Genomic DNA, 7,067 nt, shown 5'->3' with positions numbered 1-7,067 from the left:
GATAAACCATTAGTGGCATCGGGACAGGTCTCTGAATGTCCTTCAGTGGCCCAGCCAGAGCCCGGACTTGAACCCGATCAAACATCTCTGGAGAGACCTGAGAATAGCTGTGCAGCGACGCTCCCCATCCAATCTGACAGAGCTTGAGAGGATCTGCAGAGAAGCATGGGAGAAACTCCCCAAATACAGGTGTGCCTAGCTTTTAGCGTCATACCCAAGAAGACCCGAGGCTGTAATCACTGGCAAAGGTGCTTCAACAAAGAGCTGAGTAAAGGGTCTGAATACTTAGGTAAATTGATATTTAAGATTTTTAGTTTTAATACATTTGCCAAAATGTTTTTAAAAAACAGTTTTTGCTTTGCCATTATGGAGTATTGTGTGTAGATTGATAAGGGGGGGAAACGATTTAATCAATTTTAGAAATGGGCTGTAACGTAACAAAATGTGGAAAAAGTCAAGGGGTCTGAATACTTTCCAAATGCACTGTAAATATTATTCCCCTCTGTAACTTTAACAGTGTGTAACATTGGGGGTATGATCTTTGTTTGTCTGTAACAATGAATTCATGATTATCCATAACCATAGGAGCATCCACATTAATGTAGTGTTCAGAGGCGCTAGGATTCAGAAACATGTTCTATTCTTACTTGCAATAAAAGTCACTCCATAATGACAATACATTATTTACCATTAATTTCGATTGGGAAAAACATCATCTGAAACACAACCAAAACAAACTACAAACAGTTTTTTTAGAGTCACAAGATGTATGTAGTCATTGCATGCTAGGAATTATGTTGTTGGTAAAGGGCTTGTAAGTAAACATTTCACGGTCTACATCTGTTATATTCGGCACATGTGGCAAAGAAAAATACTTAAATATACAAGTGAATTTGTTCAAATACTCATGACACCTTCAAACACATCACGGTCAAACTAAAAAGGTCCACCCACACAGATAGCGTGGTGAAGAAGGCGCAACAGCGCCAATTTGGCTTGAAAAAACTCACAAACCTTTACAGATGCACAATCGAGAGCATCCTGTTGGGCTGTATCACCGCCTGGTACGGCAAATGCTCCGCCCACAGCCGCAAGGCTCTCCACAGGGTAGTGAGGTCTGCACAACGCATCCCCGGGGGCAAACTACCTGCCCTGCAGGACACCTACACCACCCGATGTCACAGGAAGGCCAAAAAGATCATCAAGGACAACAACCACCCGAACCACTACCTGTTCCCGCTATCATCCAGAAGGTGAGGTCAGTACAGGTGCATCAAAGCTAGTACCGAGAGACTGAAAAACATCTCAAGGCCATCAGACTGTTAAACAGCCATCACTAACATTGAGTGGCTGCTGCCAACATACTGACTCAAATTTCTAGCCTCTTTAATAATTCAAATGTGGATATAATAAATGTATCACTAGTCACTTTAAACAATGCCACTTTATATAATGTTTACATACCCTACATTACTCATCTCATATGTATATATTGTACTCTGTACCATCTACTGCATCTTGCCTATGCCGCACGGCCATCGCTCATCCATATATTTATATGTACATATTCTTATTCATTCCTTTACACTTGTGTGTATAAGGTAGTTGTTGTGTGATTTTACTGCACGGTCGGAACTAGAAGCACAAGCATTTTGCTACACTTGCATTAACATCTGCTAACCACGTGTATGTGGCCAATTTGATTTGACTTGAAATTGGGGGACTAGATACAGAAAGTGCTTTAATTTCTAAACAGTAAAACACATATGTATGAAAAAAAAACTCAAATAAAAGGTGACATTATATACTGTCGCCTCATACTGTCACCTGATTTTGGCTGTCAGATCCAAAATGCTGGAGTATAGAGCCAAATAAAAAAATGTAGCTTCACTGTCCAAATCAATACGTAAGGGAGTGTATGCGTATCACTTCTTCATGTGTCAATCAAAACAGTACCAACTCCACCTGCCACTACTGGCACTGAATAGGGAAGGGAAATTGCTTTGGTGTGATTGACAGCTTTGTTTTGACTGATGGTAATGGTCCCTCTTCAACTGGAGGCAATAAACACACAAAAAATAGTCCATCCTTCAATATGGTTTTGATCGCCCCAGGAATATATGGGCATTATTCCATGTTTATTTCAAAAGCCAAGTCCTGTGGGCTCAGTCTGTGGAGCATTGCATTTGCAATGTCAAGGGCTGTGGGTTTGAATCCCACTGGGGGGACTGGATTGTATAAATTAAACATGTCTACTAAATGGCATAAATGGGAAATTACAAACAAGGCACATAGACCTAAGTAGACAATATTCCATTGTTACTGATGGGAAAGGTTCCAATTAATGTGTTAAATATGTCAATACCACTATGTGAATATATAATATATTTGCAAATACTGTACCTGGTTTTCTAAAATACGTTATGTATAATACTGCCACCTACTGAAATGTTGTTGAATGCTGTATCAATTGTTTTTTATACTACTGAATTTTCAGGCTACTTCATTAGTGCAGACTGCAGACAAAGAACATGTTTACAGATCTCCGTGACAAAAACTATAGTAGGTCTGACTGAGTGAAAACAGAACGAATAGACGCCGTCCTCGCTGAATATTTAGTCCACAAATAAAATTTTCAGTAAAAACACAAGATAAGGCCAGGCCAGCTACACCAAACCGCTGGCTGGCAGGTGGAATCCAAATCAAAATGGCATAGGTAGCCTTCAACTCACGATTATTGCAGAAAAATCAACGCACGAAGAGCTCTTACAATTGTTCCAAAACATGATTCAACATTGCCATCCAGTGGTATGAAAGTGTCTTCTACTTCTAAGCCGAAGTAATAAAGTTTGTAACAGCCACACAGAAAACAAACGTTGCCATTTTACCCACTGACCGTGCACATGGAGTTCTGTAGACCTAAACTCGTGACGATGATAAACTCAGCTGCAACATGCTTGTTTAATTTAAGTTATTAAAAAAAATTGTTAAGATACGAGAGAGTAAATTGCTTAACATTATTTTATTATTGTTAAATGGTTTAACTTTCAAGCGTTCCGCAGGTAGGAAAAAGGTGAGTGCCTGCTTGGGCAGCAACATTTTTTTGCGCCACAGTATGTTAGTTTCCTGCATGTAGTCTGGGACTGACAGGTGCGCACAACACAAACAGCAATTAAGCAGATGGTGGAATAGAACAACTTCATTATGACAAATTGGCTGATCACAAGACCATTAGAAATGTATTCATGTGACATATTACTTGGGAAGAAAATAGGGATGTTTAAAAAATATAAACAATCTATCCATTGAACAATATATCATTTCATGTCTGTTTAGGAAGACATGTGCTGGTCAGTGTATGACCACTGTGGCATACTCATCATGTCCTTGCTCAAACTTGACCAAGTGGGATGAAGGAGCACCAGCATGGGACACAGTGGCACAGCACAATTCATCTTCACTTTTCTGTTGTTGAAACATAGGGAGGAAGGCACATCATAATTGAAATGGAAACATCAAATAATCTGATTCTTGCAAGAAAGCACAATTCTTACTGCCTTCAATTTATAATGTAGTTATACACTGACTGCACAAAACATTAAAGACACCTGCTCTTTCCATGACATAGACTCTCCAGGTGAATCAAGGTGAAAAACAATTGAGACGTGGATTGTGTATGTGTGCCATTCAGAGGGTGACAAAATATTTAAGTGCCTTTGAATGGGGGGGTATGGTAGTAGGTGACAGGCACATCGATTTGTGTCAAGAACTGCAACGCTGCTGGGCTTTTCATGGTCAACAGATTCCCGTGTGTCTCAAGAATTGTCCACCACTCAAAGAACATCCAGCCAACTTGACACAACTGTTGGAAGCATTGGAGTCAACATGAGCCAGCATCCCTGTGCAAAGCTTTCGACATCTTGTAGAGTCCATGCCCCGATGAATTGAGGCTCTTCTGAGGGAAAAAGGGGGAGATGCAACTCAATAATTAGGAAGGTGTTCTTAATGTTTTGTACACTGTGTGTGTTGTGTGCCAGCTCCCTGTACTGTATACGCAACGCACAGAAAACCGAAACATCACTAGATAGTGGCAAAGTAGATGGAGAGTGCGAGGCAGCGTGGTTTTGGTTTACCTCTACTGTCCTCTTTTCCTGTTGAGATTCTGCAGGATTTGTTGTGTCACAGGCTGTAAAGACAGAATCACAGAAATGTTATGTTAACATGGATTGTGGTAAACATCTCACCATATACAGTGCGCTCCGTAATTATTGGGACAGTGAAGGGTTTTGTCTTCTTTTGCCTTTATACTTTTTGGATAATCCTAAATCAATCATGAATAATGATGAGTGAGAAAGTTACAGACACATAAATGCTAACCTATCCTGTCATTGTAATGGTGAGAGGTTAGCATGTCTTAGTGGTATGATATTTGTGCGTCTGTAACTTTCTCACTCATGATTATTCGTTCAGGATTATCCATAATCATAGTAGCATCCACATTAATGTAGAAGGGTTTTGACACATTCTATTCTTATTTACAATGAAAGTGACTACAAAATGACACAATTACACAACATTATTTACCATACATTTCTATTAATCTGAAACACAACCAGAACAAACAGCAAATGCATCCAACAATATTGTAGTCACTACCTTGATGAAGTGATTGCGAGCCAGAAATATGGGACCAAACACGTATACTGTGCATTCGGAAAGTATTCAGACCCCTTGACTTTTTACTTATGTTACAGTCTTATTCTAAAATGGATTAAATAAGAAATTTTCCTCATTGGGGCGGCAAGTAGCCTAGTTGTTAGAGCATTGGGCCAGTAACCGAAAGGTTGCTAAATCAAATCCCCGAACTGCCAAGGTAAAAATCTGTCGTTCTGCCTCTGAACAAGGCAGTTAATCCACTGTTCCAAGGCCGTCATTGTAAATAAGAATTTGTTCTTAACTGACTTGCCTAGTTAAATAAATAAAATCAATCTACACAATACCTCATAAGGACAAAGGGAAAACAGGTTTTTAGAAATGTTTGCAAATTTATAAAAAATAAAAACAGAAATACCTTATTTGCTATGATATTTGAAATTGAGCTCAAGTGCATCCTGTTTCCATTTCTCATCCTTGAAATGTTTCTACAACTTGATTTGGAAAGACACACACCTGTCTAAATAAGGTCCCACAGTTGACAGTGCATGTCAGAGCAAAAACCAAGCCACGAGGTCGAAGGAATTGTCCGTAGAGCTCCGAGTCAGGATTGTGTTGAGAAACAGATCTGGGGAAGGGTGGCAGCATCATGCTGTGGGGATGGTTTTCAGCGGCAGGGACTGGGAGACTAGTCAGGATCGAGGGAAAGATGAACTGAGCAAAGTACAGAGAGGTCCTCAATGAAAACCTGCTACAGAGCACTCTGGACCTCAGACTGGGGCGAAGGTTCCCTTTCCAACAGGACAACGACTCTAAGCACACAGCCAAGACAACGCAGGAGTGGCTTCGGGACAATTCTCTGAAAGTCCTTCAGTGGCCCAGCAAGAGCCTGAACTTGAACCCGATCAAGCATCTCTGGAGAGACCTGAAAATAGCTGTGCAGTGACGCTCCCCATCCAACCTGACAGAGCTTGAGAGAATATGCAGAGAATGGGAGACACTCCCCAAATAAAGGTGTACCAAGTTTGTAGCGTCATACCCAAGAAGACTTGAGGGTGTAATCGCTGTCAAAGGGGCTTCAACAAAGTACTGAGTAAAGTATAGTATAAATCTATTATTTCCATTATTTTGTGCTTTATACTCATCTCGGTCTTTTATTACTGTAGCCTATTCAAATCACACAGAAAGCATCCCTAATGCTTAACGACAAAACAACGAAGAGAAAGAATATTCAAGAGAAACATACTGTACCTGCATCTGTTTAATTGTAGTTCAAGAGAGACTATAGATCATTGTTATTCCAGCCAAAAGTACAATCAAATAAATAGTTGTGAAAGTAAATGATTTGACATTTGATTATAGGGTACGATAATGTTATTACTAATAATACGTAGCTAACACAAGGCACCAGCACATTAATTGGATCATGGTTAAGAGTTGTTTTACGGTTCCAAACCTGTCACCTGATATAAATAACTCAGAGAGAGAAGTGAAACAGGATATATGGAAATGAGAGATGCTTTCAGGACGAATGTGAGGCATGCTCTCAAACATGCTTTTTTAAATAAATATACCCAAGAGCATTTGGCTGACTCAGACAACGCCACAGTAGTACAAAGGTGAAACACTTAATGGTAAAACAATAGCTCCCACCTATCACCCTCTTGTGATGGTGCTTCATTTCATATAAAACTATCATACCTATAGCTGTAACATGGTCCAAGTGCAGGTTTAGACAAAGACTGATCTGGTTGGGCCTAGTCTATCACAACTCGGAGTAAGACCCAGATGCAGACAGTTGGAATCACAGATGTTTATTGACCAAACAGGGGGCAGGTAAAAGACAGGTCGAGGGCAGGGGGCAGGCAGAGGTGCGTAATCCAGGGCAGAGTCAGACAGGTACAGAATGGCAGGCAGGGTGGTCAAAACCGGAAAACCTAGAAAAACAAGGGCTAGAGCAACAGGCGCACACGGGGGGAAACACACTAGTAGGCATGATAAGACGAGCTGGTAACAGACAGACAGAAAACACAGGTATAAATGCACATGGGATAATGGGGAAAATGGGCGACACCTGGAGGGGAGTGGAGACAAGCACAAGATGAAACAGATCAGGGTGTGACATAGTATCATTTTTGTCACAGACTTTAGGAGAGACTGTCAGGAGCATATGGGATATGAGAGTTATGTAAATGTGACATTTGGTTCTGGGTTTCTGAGATTACTTTGGGCCAAATCAGGCCTACTGTAACTAGCAGAAACCATTTGTAATTGGAAATTATTTTTAAAGGAGTCCAATGTGAATGATCTACTTGAAATGTGATTGCATTAATGCAATTCTAATTTGTGTTTCATTTGCCTCTAGTTATTAAAGCTTTGCACATAAATGATGGGAAAATGCATGGGTGAAGAAC

At 40.3% G+C, this 7,067-nt stretch overlaps 1 long non-coding RNA gene across 1 annotated transcript; it reads right to left on the bottom strand.

The window, feature by feature from the left end:
- Nucleotides 1–3,003: 3,003 nt before the first annotated feature.
- LOC109873785 (uncharacterized) lies at nt 3,004–6,085 on the bottom strand. The gene is made up of 3 exons (XR_002252630.2): nt 5,905–6,085; nt 4,134–4,186; nt 3,004–3,955 (listed from the first exon to the last, which is right to left on the bottom strand). It is a non-coding gene; the product is annotated as an uncharacterized LOC109873785 (long non-coding RNA).
- Between the last annotated feature and the right edge of the window lie 982 nt (nt 6,086–7,067).

Source organism: Oncorhynchus kisutch, linkage group LG29 (assembly GCF_002021735.2).
Source record: "Oncorhynchus kisutch isolate 150728-3 linkage group LG29, Okis_V2, whole genome shotgun sequence".
NCBI lineage: Eukaryota > Metazoa > Chordata > Actinopteri > Salmoniformes > Salmonidae > Oncorhynchus > Oncorhynchus kisutch.
The sequence above is the reverse complement of the archived record's forward strand: the minus strand, read 5'-3'. Positions and strand labels throughout refer to the sequence as shown.